The sequence below is a fragment of the Macaca fascicularis genome, chromosome 12, assembly GCF_037993035.2.
Source record: "Macaca fascicularis isolate 582-1 chromosome 12, T2T-MFA8v1.1".
Taxonomy (NCBI): domain Eukaryota; kingdom Metazoa; phylum Chordata; class Mammalia; order Primates; family Cercopithecidae; genus Macaca; species Macaca fascicularis.
The window spans coordinates 83017501-83043648 of record NC_088386.1 but is presented as its reverse complement, the minus strand read 5'-3'; the positions used below and the strand labels follow the sequence as shown (position 1 = coordinate 83043648).

At 33.8% G+C, this 26148-nt stretch overlaps 1 protein-coding gene across 2 annotated transcripts in view; it reads left to right on the top strand.

Annotated features, from left to right (window-relative positions):
* The window catches only part of CALCRL (calcitonin receptor like receptor), a 104572-nt gene that overhangs the window by 17916 nt on the left and 60508 nt on the right, over positions 1-26148 (top strand). The window contains exon 2 of one of the 2 annotated variants that reach the window (XM_045367360.2): positions 198-265. The exons of the other annotated variant lie outside the window; for it this stretch is intronic. The gene's annotated coding sequence lies outside the window, so the exon portion shown is untranslated. The remainder of the gene's footprint in view (positions 1-197; positions 266-26148) is intronic. 2 annotated transcript variants of the gene reach the window in all.

Here is a 26148-nt window from a genome sequence, read left to right as displayed (position 1 = left end):
GGTTAGCATGGTGACAACCTCAATATACCTGGTATGTCTCCTCCCAACTTTCCATTGAAAAGTATCATTTGAAATATGTACGTTTATGGTTTTAACAAAGAAACACACTAGTATTTAACTTGAAGTTAAATTCTGAGAAATCCCACTATCCACTCATAATATTACCAAATTCACAGGAATGTTCTCTTGTCATCTAGGGTCCTACGATGATACACCAACCACTTGTGCTACCACCTGTCAAAACTTTGGATGGCCCTACTTTCAGGTATTGCATATATTACAAAAGAACATCCATGACCTAATGAAAGTACATGTAGGATTTCCAGTTGAGGATAATAAGACCATGTTAACAATAGTAAGAAGTATTTCACAGAAAGGTATATGGTTAACTTTAGAATAAAAGAGAATCTTGAAAGGCAATCTAACAAAATACTGATAAAGATGGAATCATGGACATCTGTCACACTTACAAAATTATTTCCTTGGGACCTTGGCAGTGGACTTAGTCTCCATATTGCCGTTCTCTTGGCCAGACTACCGGGAGTGTCAAATTAATTTGAATGTGTCCTAGTAGATTTATTAATATTAGTTATTTTGTAAAATTAGCCACAGACATCATATATGTATATATACTATATAAAACATATTATAACCATAATTATATGGATATATACCAAAACTTATGTTTAACATGATAAAATAGGGCTAAATTGCTCATTTGAACTAAATTCCTTTTCTCTATAGAGTTCTTTATTTTCTATTCACATTGTTACTGTTATAGTCCTATGAATGGATGTAAAACTTTCTTATATTTGGAATATAAGATGATACCTTATTTATAAGCAAAGGAAAAAACTTTAAATGACTCTAAATATTATTTTTAGAACTCCCTGGCCACTCTGAGGTCTTATTTTCAATCCTGGGCATTAACTACAGGCTTTTGGGGCATTGGTGCTTCCAGAAAGACTACTGTTCCAGATGTGTTTGTCTTGTTATTTATGTTTGGCATTATAGTACCATGGCAAATAAAATATTAATTATGCAATTAATATTACACCTCACAGTTGCCTGTCCTACAAAATTAAATGTCCTGCATTAACTTGTTTTTAGACTGCGGAAATTTGACAATTCAATAATGTATCATCATAATAAATGGTAATAACCTAAATTAAAACTAAAGGCTACTAATTATTTTCTCTTAAATTTAAAACTGGGTGACATCATTCCTCCTTCTGTACTTAAGCTGTGATTTTTAAATTCCCAGTTCATACTGCTGGGCCCAAAAATAGATCCTCTATAATTGTTCTTTCTCCCACAGCATGTCTTTGGGAACTCATCATTGTTGTGCTGTCCTTTCATGTGTCAGCTTCCTTTGCACATTACATTTCACATGACTCACTGTTCCTTAGAGCAAGGTTTGAATGCTCAAAATGCCTACTTCTATCTGACAGCTGGATTTTTCTTGCTGATGGTTTTTATGTGAAGTAATACCAGATCAACTTTCAAAAGGCCCAAAGTTTGCTTAATAAAGAAACATAGGAAAGAGAGCACGATGGGAGAAAATTCACTTACCAGTGAAGAATTGGATTTGGCCTCCCACTATCTGTGTGTATCAGTCATGTCTTCCTGTGAACGCTGAGAGGAATACACTATATTTTTTCCAAGTATGTTTTTCAACTTATAAATTATAACATCTCTTTGAGAGTTTAAAGAAGATACATTGGAAGTAACTGAAAATGAAAGGTCCAAGTTTAAAGGTGCATTCTCTTCATTAGCCTGGTCTCACAGAACTCGTAGAGCATTGGAAAGATTTTCTGTGAGAAGTTAATGGCTGCCATTTGAGTTGCTTTTTGTTCTAATAGTGCAGTTTAAGGTGTAAATTCACTTCAATTCCAGCAAGACAGAGGTAGACAAAAATTTTCTTTATGGAAATTAAAAATTTAAATGAGAACTATGATTGCAGTTTGCCATCATATTAGTTTGAATTATATATGTTTCTATTTTAACATAATAAAAGAAGTACAGAACAGAGACTTAGGAGAAGGGGTTCCCAGTCTTAGCTCTTCTACCACTGCCGTGGAATATAAAGCAAATCACAAAACCCTCTTGAGCTCCTAATTTGTGTCTCTAAAATGAGAAGATTTTTCTATAAGATTTCTCAGGTCCATTTCGGCTCTAAGATTCTGAAATAGCTGCCTGTAACTCTCTGACCTAAAGATAAGAGCTAAAAATAAAATATCATCTGAAGTTCTTTGTAACCAGCTATGTGATTTGTAATAGTTCAATTCCTCTAACTACAAGGGTTTTTTTTTTTTTTTTTGCATGGTTTTATTTATATAATCATACAGCTGACTGAAACTTGACAGATGGGTAAGAAGTGGGAAATAAACAAATATAAGGGGAAATGTCTCTGGCTAGTTTGAATTTTGGCAACAGAAGCATCTATTTCTAGTTATCGGTAAAGTTTAGTAATCTTGTGGAAAGTTCTTTCAGAGTCCAAAATAGTAAAGATATTAACTTATAAATTTCTAATCATTTAATAGGTCCATTTTTGCATTTAAATTTTAATCCAGCTAAAATTGAAGCAATATTTAACATATTATATAAACTAAAAAATATATTTGTAAATTATATGAAAATACTCCAGAAAAGTTATGCTTATAGTGTTTTGAAGTGTGCTTAATAAATCAATTTTATGAATGATTATTTTATTTTATTTTATTTTATTTTATTTTATTTTATTTTTGAGATGGAGTCTCGCTCTGTCGCTCAGGCTGGAGTGCAGTGGCTGGATCTCAGCTCACTGCAAGCTCTGCCTCCCAGGTTTATGCCATTCTCCTGCCTCAGCCTCCCGAGTAGCTGGGACTACAGATACCTGCCACCTCGCCCGGCTAGTTTTTTGTATTTTTTAGTAGAGATGGGGTTTCACCGTGTTAGCCAGGATGGTCTCGATCTCCTGACCTCGTGATCCGCCCATCTCGGCCTCCCAAAGTGCTGGGATTACAGGCTCGAGCCACCGCGCCCGGCCATGAATGATTATTTTATCATCTCTTTAAAATTTTAAAGCACACTGTCCTATTGCTCAGAGTTCAAATTAGGTATACTCCCATGTGTATGAGAGACACAGTTAATGACTTGCAGGTCATAATTAAAGATTCAAAACATTCATTTTTATAACAGAATGTTTACAAAATACTCATTCTCATTTTGTTGTGTAATGAGCAGTGTTTCCAATTAAAGTAGTTAAAATTCAAACAAATGAGGTCAGCGAGACTTGTCATTTATGTTAACTTACATGTACCACAGCAAAATAAAGCTGGGACCTAAATATGGCACTGGCTTAAATAAGTAAGTATTGGTAAACGTACTTGATCATGTGCCTTGAGGGTCTCATCTTAAGTGCCATGAAAGCCTACCAGTAACTCCTTCAACACTAAAAGATTATCATATTATTATTCTTTCTGTAAAATGGTGGAACCCCTCATGAATATGCTTCCCTGTAATGTCCTTGTTAATTTGCCCTTAATCAGACTCTTCTTTAGTGAATAAAGTTGTTCTGCTTTGCATTGATCCCTGAAACAGCCCTGGTGTTGATCTTTGTAAAAAATTTCACTCACACAGATAGTAGGCTTCATTAAAGATTTACACGGTAGCAGATATGGGAGAGGTTCACATACCACCAACACAAACAACTTCAAATCAATAGTATAAATGACCATTTTTAGAATCACTTATTTCTCCCAATAATCTATTCTGACCTCTCTCTATCTCTTTGACTTTATTCTGTCTTTACCCATTCTTTCCTTTTGTCACTCATTTTCCAGCTTCTGTTGCACGAGTAAAAGTAACGCATTTTCTAATTTGGTTCATGGAGAAGAGACTTCTTCCCCTGACATTTGAGCACCTGATAACATTTATGACCAAGAGTCTGCTCTACTCTAAGTGGATTTTTAATTTATCAGAAAGAACAGTTCCTCTCATAAGAGGAATTATGATGCCAATGTAATAGCAATGATTTAATATGTAAGTAGGTAAACATAAACTGCCATTGAAATTTAGTAGAAAGCATATTATATGCAGTGACAATAATACCTTCATGAAATTCTTTAGTTATCATTTTTTTATTTTCAAATTTGTTTTACATTAAATTAGGATGAGTGTCTTATTTATCTTTTTTACTACATTGCCCGCCATAATGGTTCTCAAATGCAACAACATTTTCATTTTTGGTAGAATTGAGTTTCCCCATTTACTATGTGTTATACTTTTCCCTAGACCAAGGATCTACGAAGTGAGTTATCCATACTCTTACCACATAGGCAGAAACAGCTTGTTTTACAGAAATCAATTTCCTGATCCTCAGACTCGATTTGATCTCCTTCCTAAAACTGATCTGCCAGTGAAAACTTCGAAGGTACAAGTTTCCAGCTAGTTATCCTTTTCCACTTCTCTCTTCACAATCTTCCTTCTTCTCTTTTACCTACGTCTCCCTCCCCACACCAAAAAACACAAGTGTTGTATTACCCATTCTGAATCTTACTGGAGAGCATTTTTGCAAAGTATAACAATCTCCTAGGTCACAAACAAGGGGACGAGGATGGTGGGTACATTGATGTTTGCCAAGCCTCCTTTCAAAAGGACATGTCAGCTTCCCCCTTCTTCGTCTCATTAAATAATATAGGGCAAATAAAATTTTACTTGTGTTTAACATGGATTAAGAATTAAATTATATCTCAAAGTCTATAATAATGCATTTTGATCTTGAGTGTAAACTTTAAAGCCAGACTGCCTGATTCAATCCTTGAATTAATCAATTTTTAATCATGTGTTAAAGTTAATAAACTGACTGAGCTTCAGGTCCCTCATTGGTAAAGCTGGGTTAATCATAGTACCTACTTTACATGATTGTTGTAAGGTGACCGTAAAGTCTAGAAAATCAAGTATTACTTTTTAAAAGTATTACAATCTAATATATATAAGTGAACTATTTATTATATATCATTTGTATTTCCAGATTTGGTGGACACTCTATATAAATAGATAGCTACAAGTAGAGGTATAAATAGGTAATGTATAGATTAGTGCTTGAAACTTAGTAAGCCTTCCAGACGTGTTAGCTACTATTATTATCAACATGATAATTATTGCCATTATTTTTGATAAAAGTTATAGTCGTAATGCAATCTGGAAGAACTTTTTAAAAGCATTCATTTGCTGCCATTTGGACAGGAGTTTTCTTAAAATAAAATTTTAATCTATATACAAATTTTGTTGCAAAAATTTTAGAGCAGGGTAAAGATTTTCATGAGAAAAGATTAGAAGAGATTTACTTCACACCAATGCACACATCTGCAAAAAAAAAAACCAAAAAAAAACAAAAAAAACAAAAAAAAACAAAAAAAAACAAAAAAAAAAAACACAGACACACAAATTTTAAAGTGTTACCTGCTCATCTAATGATCTATTTCCATGTCACTTTATCTTCTTTCTTGCTTCTTGCTACCTTTATTCCCTTTTTTTCTATATAACGAGTTTTCCTGGCTCTCTTTCAGGGTATCACTAAAAATAATTTAAAATATAAAAATACATTTTAATAGAATAAAATTCTTTAAGAGGAAGGGTGGATAGTGGACTGGGATATGATTTCAAGGAGAGAAAGAAATGATCTATCATTTCCAACTGCTGTGAAGAACTCATTCATTTATTTTAAATGAATGTGGTAGATATTGAATTGCTTTTATATTTATGTTTTACTGTGAATTTTTTTTTTTTTTTTTGAGACGGAGTCTTGCTCTGTCGCCCAGGCTGGAGTGCAGTGGCCGGATCGCAGCTCACTGCAAGCTCCGCCTCCCAGGTTCACGCCATTCTCCTGCCTCAGCCTCAGGAGTAGCTGGGACTACAGGCGCCCGCCACCTCGCCCAGCTAGTTTTTTGTATTTTTTAGTAGAGACGGGGTTTCACCGTGTTAGCCAGGATGGTCTCGATCTTCTGACCTCGTGATCCGCCCGTCTCGGCCTCCCAAAGTGCTGGGATTACAGGCTTGAGCCACCGCGCCCGGCCTACTGTGAATTTTTTTAAAATGATGTAACAGTTATAGTTTAGAATGTCAACATTTAAAATGTGCCAAAAGTTACATGCTTTGCAACTGATCTGTCAGTTGAAATGGGTGATGTTTTTTCAAAATTATTTTACACAAGGTGTCAACAGAAAAACTTGGAGCACACTGCTCTTTACTAGAGTGTTTCTTTCATCATTGCATTTCCTCCACTATAAGGAATACACTTAAAATACGTTTATCAATAAATATGCATACAATTTTTTCTTATCATGAAAATATGGTGAGTTATAATGTCATGCTTTTCATTGTATAATGCATTTGTGACTAGAACAACTAACCTTATCTCATAAACTTCACTTACAGAAGGAAAAATTGGATCTAGAATAATGCAACCTGATATTATATGTATCAAATGGAAATGTACTACTAATAAGCAAATAAATATAAGACTTTCAAGCTATAGGTGGAATATACCAAATGGGTTTCTCTTGTGTTTTAAAGGATAATAAATTATCAGGAAGTTAAGAAAGGTCCATTGAAACTGAGTAATTCTATGTATAATTCTATGCATAATAATTATATTTGTGACATGACTATTAGCAAATAGCTTGCTTTTTTGATAAAAAATAACATTATACATTAACAAAAATATAAGTTGTCAACATTTATGTTGTCATAAAATGTGAGAAAAATCCATAATCTTTTTCCAAAATGAATCGACCTTTGAAACAAGCAATCAGTTAAACAAAGAGTATCTGAAGAGGTTTTACTGGAGTCCAAATACTGTTCTTTGAGACAGATTTAGGTCTACTATTAATAATCTGATCCCTCAGTCCAAATTTCAGGAAGAGTCCATTAGACCCCCAAACTACGTCTAATAGTCAATGCAGTGTTGATTTCCCCTATGTAGAAAACCACTTTAAGAAAAATGACATTATAAAAACTTTATTGCACTTAAATATTATTGTTGTTATATTTGTTGTCCTTTTTGTCTCCCAGGCCTTCCTTAAGCCTCCTTGCAAAGTATGTTAGTTATATTTTATGGGATATATCAATTTTGACAAAATATTTCCTCTTCCCAAATTATGTAGACTCAGTATGAATATGATGAAGTAAAATTGTTAATTAGGCCATACCAAATTCATTTATACCTGTCATGGTTTCAAATCTGCCAGTTCTCCTTAATTTTCAGCCAGCTCTTTGTAAATTGCACATCTTTATGCTTTTCCAAGATTATCCAATTTTTTTGTCGATATTAATCCATCAGTCACAATACTTATGAATGGCCAGATGCCTTTTGACTTGTCGCATTAAGGTACAGGGTCCTGCTAATATAATTAACAATATATTACTGCTATTTCTACTAGTTAATGAAAACAAATGAAATGCTAGTTGCATTTATTGATTTTTGTTAAAGTGAGCAAATTTCTATGTAAAGTATTTGAGAAATGCCTAGGAAGGGTGTGGCTTATAAGAAAAGCACAGTCATTTACTATGATTTTACAGGAAGTTCCTCCTGTGGCTAAATGTACTCGCTCTCTCACATTGCTGTAGATATCTCACAAAGGAAAACCCAACACAAATATCTGCAGCTTTTAATATGCTGAATCTAAAACATTCCTGCCAATGAGAAACAGATCCTGCATTTAAAGGAGGGTAAAGCTTGTTTCAATAAGCCTGGCGAATGGGTCTGCCAAACTTTAGTTAACTCGAGCAAGCCTTTTAAAGCATTTTTTTTTAGGCTGTTTTATATGACTCCTATCTCCAGATAGAATTTGAAACTTCTTCTAAATGTTTTATCTATATGGCATCAAATATCTATTAAGCCTTAAATAAGAGAAATTGGGTAACCAATACCTAACCAGCAATTCCCAATGTAAAGAACTACCTCATTGGGCATATCTATATTTTGAAATCAGATGTGGCTATTGTTAACCAGGCTTTAGGCATGAGAGCCCCTTATCTATAAAAAAAGAATTATGGTCATGCCGAAGTTTTTTATTTTTTATATCTCACAGGGTGAACTTATTTATCACATTTACTGTATAACTAATAATAAAGTCTAACTTCAAATCATTTGGGATTCTGTTGCATGGAGTAAGCTTAGTTATTTCTGAAAAAGTTCATTATTCTCTATTTACCCTAAATTTTTTCCCAAGCCTTCAGACATGTCAATAAATGATCCAGAAAACAATACCTTCACACATAGGACATACACTGTCACACACACACAGTTGCAAAATACTTTAGAGTAAATTTTGCCGTCAAAGAGTAAGTTTTTTAAATCCTAGGAAACCTTAGAATTTATCTTTATAGCCAGATAATTAAAATATTCCTCAACAATATCCTATTAAGGTCAATTTTGTGTTTTCTTTATGAGGAAAATATGATTTTGAATGCTTTTATAACATCTCAGATTCTACATATTTGATACCATATTTGGTGGGAAATTACAGTCATATGTACAGCTGGTGAAAAAAACATACATACAAGTAATTTTGAAGCACATGAGTTTTGCTTCAAAAGCATTTCAAGTAAAAATTTATGCAATGAAAATGAAGAGGAAGAAGTATGCTTGTTAACATAGATACATTAAATTAAAAACAATATAGACCATACATTCTGGTTTGCATTTTGAAGTGACTGTTGGGAAAGGTCTATTTCTTTGCAGTCAGAACAATTTTTCTATTATGTTCTATTATTATTGTTCAGACTTATATCTTTGAAGGTCAAATTCGTCTGAAATTTTTATTGTGAAATAAGGAAGAGCCATTTATTTCTCTTACAGTCCTATCTAAATATTGTAATGTGAATTGTAATTCATTTTCTCTATTGGAACTTTATTACTTTAATGCCATATCTGAATACAAGTTTTCAAAATCCCTATATTTAAATCTTCTAATAGACTATCTTCATAGCTTCTTAGGATTACAAAGATCCTTTTATCTTTTTAACACACTCCCCTCATATTTTAGATTAAAAATTGAGAAGCAAGAAAATTAAAAGAAATAGAATAGTCATCTAGGGTTACAACCAGAATTATACCATTTCTCTTCAATAGATTTGTATTGACTATTCCATAAAATGTCCACAAACTACCTAATCTTGTCTCTTAAAGTTATCAGCAACATGCTGATAAAGACATCAGATATAAAGATATCAGCATGTTGCTGATAACTTTAAGAGACAAGATTAGGTAGGGTCTTCTGGACATTAATGTGTTCTTCTGGACATGTTCTTATATATTGAACTTCAAATTTAACAAAGCATTCTGTGATATTTACTATAAGAGCCTCACTATTATTAGACAAATTTGAGAAATCTTCTGTTTCACAATGCCCCAAAGCAAATTGTCACATACAGTTAAGTCTGGGCTTCAGGAAACTGCCTCATTTTAGATTCATATCCAATCCATTGTCCATTCAATTAGTCAAGTCATTTTCTAACTTAAGAAACTGAGCAGATAGTAAATGGAAAAGAATTGAGAAAAAATATATTCTATTGTACTAGATGAAGCTGGATTTGTTAGCAAGGCTATCAAGCTGGACTTGTTATCAGGGACATCAAACTGGCACATTAGTAAAGCAAACAAAAAAACATAAAGCACTCTGTTCATTAAATGCAACTTTTAAAACTCATTGATTTTTTAATCTGCCCAAACCCAGATATAAATATCTATTTTCTAGAAACACTAATTTTTTAATTGGAATTTTGGTAATAAAAACACTTGACCTGTGGATACAATTGTGTGTCAGTCCTTTATCTTATTTCCTGCTATCTACCTTTGATCTTTTGGTAATAGATTTTTTAATGCTGCGTCAGTGAATTCCTGACAATGTCTACTTTCCTTTTATTCATACGGTGGAACCAGGTTAAAATACTTGGTCTAAATATCCTTCCTTTTGTCCACTTCCTACTACACTCCTGCTGTCATCTGCATGCTTGAAATAATGTGCCAAGAAGCTTTGAATTTTGTTGAAGAGGGACAAAGAAAGTTGGATGGTTTTCTTTTGTTTGGGAGACCCAATTTGTGACAATGAGAATGTAAAGGCTCAAAGGGTGGCATGGTGTCTATGCTTACTGGACACTGAACTGGTTTGGAGTTTCTAGAGAGCTGAATATGAAAATGGTGTTTTCATGAGGGAATTAATAAAACTCTTGACAGGAATTGTGCTGCTATAGGCCCAGATGGCAGCACAGCATAGGGTAAACTTGAAGGCCATTTTTCACCAGTTGTGCACAGAATGTAGCAGGACTCTGGCACCCCAAGAGTTGATGACTTTGAGAGCATCAGGAGATAGTGTCAACATAAAATAGTACATGGTAGCCAGAGTAAAGGCACTCCAGTTGACTATAAAGGCAGAAGTCATGGACAAATTAAGTCAGAATGTTAGAGAAAGAATGATCTGTGGTGGTCCTATGAAAGAGACTGGCTTGCAGACCATCCCTTTAGAGAGGTTAAGAAATGCCTTGAACTTTCCAGGATGCTGGAAGTCTCATGTTCTGAGGTGCAGATGTTCTGAGGTATAGGAATTTATGAGTTATTTTGATATCCCGAGGCTTCTGAGGCCTAACAAGGTTTCAATCACAAGAGTAATTATGGAAGAGATGATTTAGATATAATTCAGATAAACATTTACTTACCAACAGTAAGTTTCAAAGTGTTTGAAAATAGTGCATGAACTATAGGATTATGTAGCTGATTTCAGGTATCTTGTACTTTCCTATGAGTCACCTGGCAGTCAGAAGATACGTGATATTTTCTAACAAAGTTATTTTCAGATGGGAAAGATGAATATAACTACTTCCATGTGGGAAGTCTCGCTGCTGATCTATGTAACCCTAAGGATTAACCTATTCCTGGCACATATAGTTCCAGCTAAGAAAGGCAACATGTAAATTCTTATAAATGAGCCATGATATAATAAGCCAGTATTCACAGACACCCGTTAGTGTGTTCAAAGGAAATTCTCAAAGGCGTTGAAATCTTTAACTCAATCTTTTCACAAAACTCACGTAAAGTATCCAATATTCAGATATGTTAAATCTATTGGAAAATAAAACTCTAGACGTGGATTATTTCTGTATTTGTGTGTAAATAAATCAAGACTAGATATTAACAATTCACTTTCTTCCTCTGTTCTGAACCTAACCTTCCCCACACCTCTACTCTCAGAAGAGTACATCTCTTACATGCATATTTCAAAATTCTTTTTTTTTCACTCACAATGCACTTGAACATATATTTTTCTGAAATGTAAATTCATATTATAATATTTACCATTGATTTTGGACTTCCAAAATAAATTGCATGAGGCTGTATTGATATATTGTTTTTCCTGGCAGTAGTGGACAAGAATTTATAACTGGCTTTAATGCGTTCTTTTAAAAAACTCAAAAAAAAATTTCTTATGAAAAAAATACAAAAAGAAGAAATATAATTATAACTATTAGACTATATAAAGTATTCTTTTAATGAGGTTTATCATAATGTTTTCCTTATTCTTTGAAAAACAACAGTGGTTCAGTAAATAAGAGATTTTTCTAAGATGTTAATTATTAATATTATGTCATAATCTTATAAAAGAACTTTGACTTCTTCCAGATCTAGTTTATTAAATGATTACGTTAATCAAAATAATACGTGATATGAAAGACAGAAACCTCTCTTTTAAAGATACTCACTGGCTGGAAAGCTATGATCACTTAAGCACATGAAATACCAGCAGATTCGATTTATTCCAAGCACTACATGAAAATGATTTCTTTAATGTTCTTGTTCTGAAGGCTTTCTTGAAATGTTAGCATCTGTTTCATTTCCTAGATTCTGGAGTAATTTCTGTTAGGAACTTGTAGTTCAATGTGACAATAGCAACTAGGGGTTGAATTATTAGTAGGGCAAACAGAGGTTGTCAGTATATGAGCCAGCTTCTGCTTCCACAAAGATTAACATATGGCTCCAGAACTAACAGTTATTAATCATATCATTTAAAACTGTTATTTATAATGGCATAATATGCTATTTATATTCATTATGCTATCATAGAATGTTTAGAGGCAGATTTATGCTTCTAGCTAAAATAATTTAAGGAAGTCTCTTTTAACACATTTTACTTTAACTTCACATTCAGTAAGCATTTTCTTCAGTTAACATAAGTTGCTCTTCTGTAAATTAAAACATATTGCTTTGTTTTTATCTTTGAAAAAATGGCCTGCTCAAAAATAAGGAAGTGTTTAAAATTAGATAATTTTAAAAATTTCACTCGTAAAATTTTGAATTTTTTTGCCAGCTTTCACTTTAGAGTTAAATTCTGTGAGCTGGCCCAAACTAACTGTACTAATTTGCAAGGGCTGCCGTAATGAAAGCTGTAGACTAGAAGACTTAGACAACTGAAATTTATTTTCTAACAGTTTTGGAAACTGGAAGTCCAAGATCAAGATGTTGGCAGGTGTGGATTCTCCTCAGGCCTCTCTTCTCTATTTGCAAACGGTCACCTTCTAATTGCATCTTCACAGGGGTGTTTGCATATCCCTGACATCTCTTCCTCTTCTTATGAAGACATCAGTCATATTAGATTAAGGATATGCACTTATTACTTCATTAATCATAATCACTTTTTAAATGTGTCATGCCCGAATATAACCACATTGAGGGTTAGAACTTAAATATGTAATTTGGGGACAGACACAATTTAGTCCATAATATCAGCCGGGCCTGGTGGCTCATGCCTGTAATCTCAGCATTTTGGGAGGCCGAGGCAGGTGGATCACGAGGTCAGGAGATCGAGACCATCCTGGCCAACATGGTGAAACCCGGTCTCTACTAAAATAAAAAAAAAATTTAAAAAAAAATTTGCCAGGCATGGTGGCACATGCTTGTAATCCCAGCTACTCGGGAGGCTGAGGCAGGGGAATAGCTCGAACCTGGGAGGCGGAGGTTGCAGTGAGCCGGGATCGCGCCACTGCACTCCAGCCTGGTGACAGAGCAAGACTCCATCTAAAAAAAAAAAAAAAAAAACACACACACACACAAAACACAAGAGTTTCTAAGAAATTATTATGAACAAGGTGAAATTTTCTAGAATATAGGAAAAGCTGAATAAAGAAAAGAACACATCTCTGAACCTTAATATTATGTATTATTGACAGAATACACAACTATAATTCAGCTTTGCAAAGGTTGGTAAATTACTTAAACAATTGTATTCTAGGTTATTTAAATAGCAATTTAACCAATCTTCCAATGTCTACTATGAACTGTCTTAAATGCTAAAACAGAAGGTAAGGTAAGAATGAATAAACCTTGATCTATACCCTTAGGAAGATTCAAAATAACAATAGAAGTCGATATTTAAGACATGATTCATTTCATTTACTCTCACGAAGACTATATAGGCTAATGAAGGAAAAAGACAAAATCAGCGCAATACAGTGTCATTAAGTAGATAAGGGAATGTACACAGAAAACTAAATATTTTATATGGGCTTATAGATCTGTAAAAATAGGTTAAATTTTACATGATTCTCGATTCCTTTTAGAATGCTATATTTTTATAAAATTATATGCCCAGTTGAATATTTTTAAGCTTCAACTGCATCTCTAAATATTGGTGTGAAGAATAACTTTTGAAATTGATGCAGAGAATGATATACACAATTTTTTTTCTTTTAATGACCAGAATTCCAGGATTAGTATGGATAATTCCAAATTTTTAGTGGGTGGGTGAAAGGTCAGAACAAAGGCTTCTGCAAGAGAACTCTGAGAACTGAAAATGTCAAAGCTTTTTACATTTAACCTCAAACTAAGCTGGGTACTAACTTGACTGCATGGAAGTACACTTGATTACAGTGGGAATCGGGCAAAGATGTTAAATAACAAAAATGTAGGCGATATTGATAAAGAAGTAAACACTTGACACTTTGTAAATGTGAAAAATCCTATACTGTGGGTTACTTTTTATTTTATAAACTGTTACATTAACAAGTAACTATCGAAACATTATCCTCTTTCCTATGGTGGTTTTATAGTTCATAACTTTAAATTAATTTTAATCACAAAATCTAAATTTAAATATAATTATTTCAATACAAAAATATTTCTGTAAGATAAAATATTGAAAAGTATTTAGACCTTGTGTCTTCCCCCACTCCCATGTCCTATTTAAGTAGCTTTAATGTAGTTTACATTATTTTTAAGTCAATATTTTACCACAAATATTACTTATGCTACTACTGAATCTTTAATCATCTTTCAGGTTCTGTAGTTGTTCATTACAGGTCAAAGGCATGTTAAAATTGTTTTAAAATTTATTAAGAGTTATGCTTAAATTGGAAAATAAATAAGCAGACATTATCTATAATATAGGCATATATTTCATCAAATATTTTAAATCTATATTTGATTTGGATTGAAATCAATTGAAGTCTCATACAATAATAAACCTCACCAGCATAAATGTCACAAAATGTTTATTCAGCAAGCTATTCCAAAAGTAGCTTTGCTGGGTTCCATTGATGCTTTTAGTATTTCTTTTCTTTCCTTTTTGTGTTTATGGGTTTGTTTTTTGTTTGTTTGTTTGTTGTTTTTTGTCGTAGTTGTAGTTGTTAACCATGCTACTCTGAGTATACCTTTGAAACATCAATTAGTTTTTTTATCTATATATTAGTTTTCAAAAACGTCTTGGGAATACATTTTAAAAATCACTTGAGTATGGAAAATAAGTGGCCTTTATTTTCAGACAAAACGTTTTCAATCTTGTTCCAGTAAGAGAGCTTCACCCTCATTATTCATCAAGAATTGTATTTATCAAATATATATTTACTAAAAATCTCTTCTGAGAGAAAGAGTATACAGTCAGGGTTACTCAAAGGATATTTAGTGCATTTACTTTTTCAGATAATTCAAAGTTTATTCCTAGATGAAGTCAAATCAACAGATTGAAGGACCACATTATATTTAATTGCTATAGAATACTTTTTTATGCCTGATTATAGGTCTTTATTGATGAACATAAGAAACAGCCCTTTGCAACTTGCCACATTTTCTATTATTGAAATTCACATGGGAAACATATACATTGAATTACAGAATGTTCTCTTTGAGAGAATCCTACGTGATCTGTTTGCAGTTAGTTCAGAGTATATTAGCACTTCTTCCTAGAAATTCGTTAGTTTCATACTACAGACCATACACTTGGTAACTTGATCTACTAGAAGGATCAGACTCAAAATTTTAGACCGTCCCTCATTCACAAGAGTTTTTAATAAAATACAAGGTCTTTTAATGTCTTATTTCTAGCTCTTCTTTACATTTCCCAATATTAGTATTTTTTTTTCTCTTTTTTCATGTATGTAATGTTATCTGTGTTTAATAAGTTTCATTTAGGTGAAAGAAACAGGGACACTCTTATACCTATTTGGATCTATTACTAAGATAACAGGGAAATTAGGAGTACAGAAGATATTCTGTGTCATTCAGTATGACGTGGTAACTCTGTATCATTCAAGATGAAAAATTTTAGATACTCACACACCGAAATTATAAGTGCTGAATGTCCTGCTTAAACATTATTATATTACCATTAGTAAATTTGTTTATTATGATTTTTAATTGACTGATAAAATTATACACATTTATTATGCACAACATAAAGTTTCGTTGTATCTATAGATTGTGAAATGACTAAGTCTAGCCAATTAATATACACATTACCTAGTAGAGTTGTATTTTGTGCTACAAACAACATCCACTCTCTTAGCATTTTTCAATAATACTTTATACCTGTATTATTATTATTATTGTTATTGGCTGAGCACAAGGGACTTTATTGATGGTACATGACGAGGTGGGATTCCCTAGGCCCCTCCATTTTCAGGGGGTCTTCATGGAAACTGTGAGGAGGGGAGATTCTCAGTGTGGTGGGAGACTGAGTGTGGCAGGGACTCCCCAGCAATGAGGGCCTCTCTCTTCCTCTCGTGCTCTTGCTGGGGCTGGTGGTCCAGGGGTCTTACTTTTTGGAGGCCATGTGGACCATGAGGTCCACCACCCTGTTGGTGTAGCCAAATTCATTGTCATACCAGGAAATGAGCTTGACAAAGTGGTCATTGAGAGCAATGCCAGCCCCAGCATTGAAGGTGGAAGAGTGGATGTCGCTGTTGAAGTCGGAGGAGACAACCTGGTGCTCAGTGTAGCCCAGGATGTCCTTGAGGAGGCCCTCCAATGCCTGGTTCACCACCTTTTTGATGTCATCATATTTGGCAGGTTTTTCCAGATGGCTGGTCAGGTCCACCACTGACACATTGGCAGAATTCCCTGTCGCAAACATTGTTAGATATCACAAAAGTTTATATAACGTTTCCATATTATGAAGTACACTTCAGATGTATATTTTTTCTCTGATTCTTTTGTGTTTTGATATTTTTCAAGCATGCCACCTTTTAAATCTGTTTGTTTTATTTTGTTTGCTAATCATGGCCCGAAGGCAAATCTGCTTGCCCACAGACACATTTTGTGAGTTGCCTTGGCTACACTCACTATCTGCTAAGCTTCTTTCAAAACCCCTTTTCATGTGAGAAGTTCAAAAGCAGGCATGTAAGCACAGCTTTTAACAAAAGTCCTAACATTTAGGAAGCATTTGTCTAAGAATTTACTTAGTGTGGGCTTTTCATATATTCTATATCCCTTTTATCCTATCACCTGAAGCTCTCACAGTTTTACCAGTAGGATGCATAGAAATATGATGTTCATAAAATTATATTATGTACTACATATCTTTCCTTTAAAACATTATGATGATACAGAAGCCTAAATGCCTGTTGCAGAAATAAATAAATGTATTTACTCTAACCTTGTACTAGAGTCCTCTGCTCTGTACAGAAATTAATAGTAAATAATAAAACCCCCTTCTATGGCTGGTTTTGTTTTTGCTCTTGGGATAACTAAGAAAGGATTTTATTTTTTTTTTTGTAATTTATGTATAAATTCTCACATCTCAGAAAAGCTACCAAGAAAATTTTAATGAAATAAATTAGGTAATTTAATAACTGTACAGTGGAGTGAGATAATTGTATTCCAACCAGAGTTAAAAAATAGCTACACCAAGAAAAATAATTGTTAAAAATGCAGTTTTTTATCATTTTTATTCCATCCTCCTTTTCTCTGTGCTCTCTATAGTCACATTGTGCTGTATAATATTTTGTAGAAATATAGAACTTGCTTTTTTCTAAAAATAAGTAGCAATTACATTTTAAAGAGAGCACGAATAAATTAATTCAGAGCACATAAAATGTTCACAACTACTCTTGGTTAGAGGTCTGAAGTCTTTCTTTCTTCTTCCCTTTCTTTCTTCCAACACTGTAACAGTCCTTGTGAGCTTTTTGTAAAGAAATCTTTTACATGTGAATGCAGTTAATTGACTCCCTTTACCAAATAATGATGGATAATAGCCTTGGTCTCCTTGGGAAAGTGTTTACAACATCAAGTCATTTTTTTTCTCCCTCCACTGGGTCAGCCTTTCAAATATATTTGCTTTGATTCAGGGAATAACCTCAGTACTGTGTCAGAATTTCTCTCTGGATTAATAAAGGAAACGTTATTAACTTCTAAACATCTGTCAGAAGATATTTATGAAATATTTATTTCCTGATATTTTCTTTCTAAAATACTAGGCTCAAATAACTGTACGCAAAAGAAATTTGGTACAAAATATGTGACTTTATAGAAATATAAGTTTAGTGCCATGATTGCATACACCATCGAAGACAGCAACTGTCCAAAGCATAATCTGCAGTGAAATTATTAAATGTCATCCTGTACCTCAGAAAAGTTTAACTTCATTCACACATTCAACAAATGCTTGTTGAGCTACTGGTATGTGCCTAACATTTGGCTGGGTGTTGAGAAGTAATGGTGAATAAAAGATTAGTTGCAAGCCCTTGTGAAATTATAATAGGGGAGACAGGTATTAATCAAATATTCATACAAATTTAAAATGACAAGTTGAAGTAGTCCTATGAAGGAAGAAGATGACCTAATCTGGAGGATTAAGGATGGTTCCCCAGATGAAGTGATATTTTACTCACTTGATATCTGAAATTTGAGTCCTCATCGACTAGGGAAAGACTGGAGGTGGGTCAGGGAGAGTGAATTGGAGTGATGAGAAAAACATATGCAAATGCCTTCTATGGAAAGGAATGGAGGGCAGAAGGCAAGGGAGAGAGCTGTGTCAGGTGAGGCTGTGGAAATGCAGGGACCACACTAAGCAGGGAGTTAGATGACTTGTTAAAGACTCTGGTCTTTGTCTTATTACACTGGCGAACCTGTATTTTCAGTAGCTGATAAGAAAATATGTGGTTTAGCACTGAGCAACAAAAATCAGAGGGAAATGGGTTAAGAAGTGAGGGTGAAAACAAGAATAAAGAGTTCTTTTGAGATTTTGGTTTTGTAAAGTGAGAAAACAGGGTACAGTGGTGGATGTGGGAGAATCTATAGGGTAGAAAGAAGAGTTTTGTTTTTGAATGAGAGTGACATGAACATTTTAAAATATTAATAGGGGATCCATTTGAGTGGAAGAATTTGGATGTATTAAAAGACATCACAGATATTCAATTTTTTACCAAATTGGAGGAAATGAGGTGCAAGTCAGCAATGGCAATCTGTTTCACAGAAGAGAAGAGATACCTTCTCTACTTCACAAGTTGAAAAAGAAAGAAAAAAAAAGAACACTGATTCTGATAAGCTTATAGGTGTCGAAATATGCAAGTGAGGGAGCTGTATTCTGTAAACCTCTGTTTTGTTTTGAAGCACTGGCTGTTGAGAGAGAAAGGAAAAATGAAGTGGGTGTTGAGGTTTTGTAGAAAGGACAGAAGGTTTGAAAGACTGTTTTAGACAGTGGAGGAAAGTATTGACTAAACCAAGTAGAATTTCTTTGCAAGGAATAAACTGGTTTGAGCTAAGTTTAAAGTTTGCTGGTGGGTGGGTGTAACATCAGTTCCACGGCCCACAGGGGAAGAATGTTAAGGATGAAGAAGAGCTGAAGGTGGGATCAGGGGATCATGAGGTACTATGGCTCAAGACAGAGGTGCATGTGGGTCTTGATAATCTGTGCCTTTGTACTTTGGGATGAGAGCATGGTTAAGGTAGTTTCAAGAAGCTCAAAGTGTGTGTGTGTATGTGTGCGCTGGTGTGAGCGGGGGGGGGGGGGGGCGTGGGGAAGTACATGGGGCCACAGGGTTTAATGGGATTTAAATGCTTTTTTTCTGGTGCATTATCCTTCCAACTTTTATATAAAAGAGAATAATAAAAGATTCATTATTTTGTCTGGTGTGTGATAGAAGAAAGAATTGCATGAAATAAAAATCAACTTCAATTACTCATGAAAGCTTTAATAGTTGGAAAACTTGCTAACCAAAATTTCTTTTAAACAATACCCTTTTTACTTCTTGAATTCAGATCTCCCTAGAAATACTGAAAGAAATGTACTGAAAGCACATGGAGAAAAAAGATAGTTGAGGTAATCTTCAAAAAATTGAGATAAACTCTATCAAAAAATGGTAATAACTTAATATCTCTATATAACTATAAATAAGACACTACTCTAAATACTATTACATTGATTCTTGTTCATGATTGTATGTGCTAATTATGTTGATAACATTATCTGCTACACCTGAGGAGTTTTTAGGTGAAACAGCCTCACACATTACTATCGTTGTTTAGTCAAACAGATAACTTATCCAACAGCAGCAATCTATAAGGTAGCAAATGACCCATGATGTAATTTAGTGTTATAAGGATGAATTGAGCCAGTTTAAATCTCTTTCAAAATTTTAATTAGGAAAAAAATTATTTAGTGATGGATCATGAAATGGGATACCTAGATAAATACTAAGATGTAGAATCGGTGTCAAAACATAGGATAAAGGATACAGAATCAGGGCCATTAAATATCATGAGGTATTGCGACAAGGACAGGAAGAAACAGATAGAAGGATAAGCCAGAGGAGTAGGGGGTGTAGTAAAGAATTACATCCTGAGTGGAAAGAATTAGCACCTTTCTAACAAGAGGCATTGAGGACAGAGATGCAGAGGAGGAACAGGGATCTGGAACAGTAATGGCACTGGTTTAATGAGAGTGAAGTTACTGAGAGAAGGTCTTTCTGTATCCTTCCAGTTATAGAATTGAGTTTCAGTCTGTGTGAGATACTGCTCTAAATCTTTCCTGATTTTCAGAAACATTCTTACGTTTCCTATTTCTGCTGATCAGGAGAGCTTGAGCGGGTGTCATTTCTTTTAAAATTCATAGTCTGTGTGGAATGTTCATGATTTTTCTCTTGAAGTGGCCCAAAGACAAGAGAAATGGTCCACAGGGTAGACGTGGAACCAAGTACTGAAAAGGGGACTCAAGAGCGTGGGCAGCAGTCTTACTATGGCATCTGACTTGGGCAACCTTTGCAAATTCACTTATCTCTCTGACTCTTTTCTTTCCCTGTCTATGAAGTTAAATATTTAAGCAAAATTATTACTGTCTCCCTCTAATTCTAACTCTTTCTGGTTTCACACGAAAAATCTCATGTTTATTTTATTAAGCCGAGCTTCACAAAATATATGCCTGTATCTGGAATTTAAATCATAGACTATTATCTGAATTATTCAAGCTAAGGGCAGCCTCTGTTTGATATACTATTTTAAAACTTTTTAAAAAAATAGCGGGTGGAAGATACAAGTGTGAAGAGTGAGACTTGAATCAAGCCTCAAGGCTCTAAGGCTTAGTCTAATACAAAATGGAATATTTAAATACTGTAAATAGCTTTCAGGTTTTAAAGTCTAGGACATCTCAAAATATTTGTCCTTTGGTGACTAATTCCACATATATCAATAACTAATCAGTTTTTATTGATTGTTTTCTCTCAACTAGTACTATTATAGTTACTATGGATCATGAATATGTGTTGTTGATTGTTTTCTCTCAACTAGTACTATTATAGTTGCTATGGATCATAAATATGCTTTGTTCTCTGCAAACATACAATTTGGTGAGGAAGACAAAATAAGCATAGTAAGCATTCAAGTTATTTGTATATAAGGATTTATCTCTCTACATTTTCAGGGAAGGAATTATCAAAGAAGGCTGGAATGCTTAGGGTTATCGAAATAGAAGTTTCAGGGAGAGGGGAAATCTAAGCTTGTCCTTAAAGAAAAAGTAGGAGAAAAAGAGACAGAGGGAGAGAAAGATAATTCTAGATAGAAAAGGAAACATGGGCAAAGACAAAAGACAGGGAAAAAAAAGTGAACATCACATGGGCATAGCACTTACATCTGAGGATTTCAATGAGACTGAAACAGTCATTGTTTTATTTAATATCATATGTAATTATATGTGATAATTATCAGCTGTTATAGTTTAAACCTTGTAAATTAATCACTCTTTTTACCTGACTGTTGCTCTACCTATAACTGTTATATATTTTACCAGTTAATTTAATTATATCTTCCCTCCCATATGAGAAAAGCAAGAGAATGAGATAAGATTATAATAAAAGACATTGTAATTTACGTGTCAAAAAGACAAACCTAGGGGAAGATAAGTTCCCTGCAAAAAATAGAAATGATTCTTTCATTTGGCAATTCTGATAGAAAAACTCTGCAAAGTAATTGTTAATGGCCTGACCTTGAAATAATCCTCTTTATTTAAACTATAACTTGTATGTTGACAGCACAAGGACTGACACACAAAAAGCTGTGATTTATATTTCAGTAGATGTAAAATACCAGAGAGGAAAATCCAGAATTGCTTTGGTCACATTTACATCTTAAGGGAAGTGAGAGTTATTTGGCATTTGCAAAGACTGGAAATTTGCTTCTAATTATGGAGCTGGACATTGATTGAGGCTGTACTGTGTTAAGCTATGATGTAAACTGAGGCTTTCTCTGCATCTATGTAACTTGGGCAAATTATTTTACTCCTCTAACCTCAATATCTACATAAATAAAATGTGGATAATAATATTATATTTTATTTTATATCCTATATGTGACTATTACTTGAAACATTGGAATGAGGAGAACTTAGAACATTTTCTGGCACACAACACTCAAAAAGTGTTAGGCATTACTATAATGAAAATTTCATATTGGATATCATTACCTGTCATCTAACAGGAGGAAAGGAAAGCATCATATCTAAATTTGGACAGCAACATAACAAATATTTTATTTATGTACATATTTTATTTGTAGGTTGGAATCTTTTGTCTACCATGTTTTATTAGGATGTGAGTATGGGAAAGTCATGTAATCAGAGTTGCCTAAGAAAGTTAATTTGCAAATTTTTGTCTAAGAAGCTTTCTGGATTTCTCAATAGTAGGCAACCCTACTCTATTCTTAATTATAAAAATAACTTTATATTTAAAAAGTATAAATGCATGGCCACATTTTAAACCCATCACTCACTTCTTAATGTAGGCAGCAGCATGTCATACTGATTTTATTTAAAATTCACTTTGCATTAAGAGGAGTTGTAATTATTAGCTGCCAAGCCTGGAAGAGACTGAAAACATAACCTTTCATTTTTCATAATATAATAGTGCCTGAACTCAAAGTATATATGTGAGTCTGGGCTAAAAAAATGACATCTGACTGGCATCCTATTCATGATATGCCATCTTCCATCACCCCAGCTGAAAACCATCTTCCATCACCCTAGCTGAAAACAAAATCCAAAAATGTTTCATAAATATATAAATAAACATGAAAATAACACTGTGTTACAAACTGTAATATTTTGTTTCATGTATATTTGAAGTAAATTAACCAGAAAAGATTTTCTATATTTTAACTTTAGCTTTCAATACTTAATGTATTTGCATTAATATATATGTCCTGGATGTAATAATAATGACATTTTTTCCCTCAGAATGATATAATTAAAGAACAAAAAGGACCTTGAGAATCTAGTCTAGTAACTTATTTTACAAATTAAATAAAAATAATCTGAGGCCTCCAAAAGATAAATGGTGTGATTTTGCTCAAACTATGTAGAGTTTGCTTAGTAACAGAAACAAAGTTAACATATAGAGGTGGGAACATTAGCAAAGCTTAATGCCCATGCAGAAGAAGTCTTAGAATCACACCTGTTGCTGCTGGAACCAGCCTCCATTCAGTCTCCTCTGTAATCCCGAGGTTTAGTTAAAATTAGAAGCTGGATTTATGCACATTCAATGTAGTGCTATTTGAATTTTTTAGATGCAGTATGTTACCTAAATATGTACTTGTTGCTAAAGAAAGATTTAGTGTCAATGCTTTGTATATTTATCTTTCACTGCACAGCAGTCCTTACCTTATGCCCAAAGACTTTTCATTCTTTTATTATTAAAATTGAAGTCTTTCTCTCATAATATGAAAGTCAATGTCAGTACAAATTTCTAAGATTAATAGGCAAAAATACACTACTAAAATTTTGAATCTGCATTATTTCTGAATTAAAAGCAATAATTCATTTGAAATTGTTTACAATGTTCCCATTTTAACGACCACAATATTATTATTGCCTACTAATTTTTTGCTTGTTTTCTTCAAAAGTGGGAGAAAACAGTTCCTTTGAGTAGTTCAAGTGCTTTTCCTTATTTACTTTACAAAGGGACAAAACAAATTATCTTAACCAGTCTTTATTCTCCCTAAATATATGTGGGTTTTACTGTGATCAGACTTCATAAAGTATTAAAACAATGTTAATTATCATCACTATGGATGCATTTTTGTAATGGATAATTATTTCATTTATTTATTCATTAAAAAACTTAGTGAAGATAAATGAATACCAGACAATCCCTTGGGGAATCCCAATGATTAAAAAAGCAATGCCCTCAAATAGCTTTTACCTTTAGTGCAGAAGATAAAAAAGAAAAGAAAACAAAAACAGACCTAACTTGACTGTGATAATGTGTTGTCAGAAGGGCTCGTACAAAAGGCGTATTCGGCCTATTTGTGCTGTAGGCAGAAGGTGGAGCGAAACTAAAGAAGTTATGACTTCAAATAAGGTTTCTTGGGAATGATAGTTTAGGCCTAAAGAGATAGGTAGTAGACTTCACAAACACTACTAGCATTACTGTACAAAATAGTTCTATTTTTTCCAAAATTCTGCTCTTCATACATCTAAAAGATTTTTCAGTTTGTTAATTTGTGTGTATTTAATAATGTTGATTCCATCACTCCTATTCTAGTAGGAAATAAACCAAGTAAGACTGTCCTTCTGTCTTCTTTTTCTTTCTCTGTCTCTTTTTCTCTTTCTCATACGTACACAGCAAAAAGTGACCAAACCACATATTTTTTTCAAACAATTATTGGATCTTTATTTTGAGTGCCAACCACAGCATTACCAGGAATGGTTAGTTACAAAGACCATAGATAAAAAATAAATAAATATACAGCTAGATTTCTCAATACTTCCTTTTCTTTTATTTTCTTTATGTATTTGCCTTTCCCTTTTTCTCACCAACTGGTGCTCTGCATCTTGCAGAGATAGAATTCACCTAAGGTATGTTTTATGATGACATTATTTTGTAGAAATTTAAGTTTGAAATGTGTATTGAATATTCTGTACATTTACACTAGTACATTTATTTCCATTTTTTCAAAGAACGTTTGCCTACAAATAATTTTTATAAAATAGAGTTAAAACAAAATATATGCAATATTACAAGCCAATACATTTTTTGAGTTGCTCTTGAGCTTAAACAACAATTTTAGATGATGGACTGATGTTTTTCACATACCACATATCAGGTTTGTGTTTCTGTTTAGTTGGTTGGTTTTGTTTCGTTTTGTCTTGGTTGGGAATGGCGGTTGGGTGGTCTGGTGTCAAGTTTTGACAAGTCATTCTGAGTGAGGTGATAAAGCCCAGCTGCTTCAGAGCCCCATATTGGTACTATTTTATACTAGCAGACACAACACTGACTTGTCCCAAATGGTTAAAACACATGCACATGTAAATGCGCGCGCGCGCGCGCACACACACACACACACACATCTCTCTACATACAGACAACACAGGTATACACACACAGGACTTAAATAGTCCAATGGACGTACTTCATAAGGACAAAATTTCTTAAGTGATTTCCGTAGTTATTGCATGCTAAATATCTCAGGAACACAGCAGCCATTCCTCCAAACTACCAAACTTTCTGCTGAGCTTAATTGCTGGCTGCAAACTTTTCTTTCTTTCTGTTTCAGCCATTTGCATTTTATCTCTTTGCACAAATTTATCTCCAACTAATAACCTAGTGCTAATTCCAGGTAATGAATCCCACACCTTTAGTTTAACTGGTTTTCCTCTTCCTCTAGGAATTGATTAAACAAATATAAATCAAGAGTTATAATGCAAATACGCAAGTCACTTTAGAGTCTGTGTTTGTGACAAGACATAAGTGTCTTCACCTCCTTAACAATACTGTCCTCTGGATGATGAGAAAAGATGAGAGACTTTAACATTGGTGTTTATTACCACTCTTAAAAGGGAGGGTTAATATGTATTTAAAAGATACTGAGTAACAGAGCAGAGTGTTATGCATACAGAGACAATTAGTATTGGTGAGAAAACAAGTGATTTTGGAGACAGTGCCCATCCTTATTCATGCTAAAATATGTTAAAATCCTACCATGTGTTCATGAGCTCACAAAGCCTCCTTTACAGAAAGCTGGGAAAGTTGGCATTGTTAAATGTTCACATACAATTTTACTCAAAATTATAAGTCTTCTAACTGAGGCCAATTAAAGCAAACCAAGACATTCCATTTCTGCTGCAGGGGAGAGACCACCACTTACTTAGCAGTTATCGCTTCCTAGTCCTTGTGATACAGAATTGTGTGGGTTATTACATTTAACCCCCACAATATACTTATGAGACATATATTACCCCATCTTAGAGCTGCAGAAGGTAAAGCTTACAGGTTAGGTTTCTACCTACTTTCCAGTTAGTAAACCCTGCAGTTCCACAGCTGTTATCCAAACCCTAGTATCCAAACCCAGAGTCGTTCCGTGTGAAACCTGTGCTCTCTGCCTTGTGTCTCTCTTTCTACTGCTCTTTTTTTCCC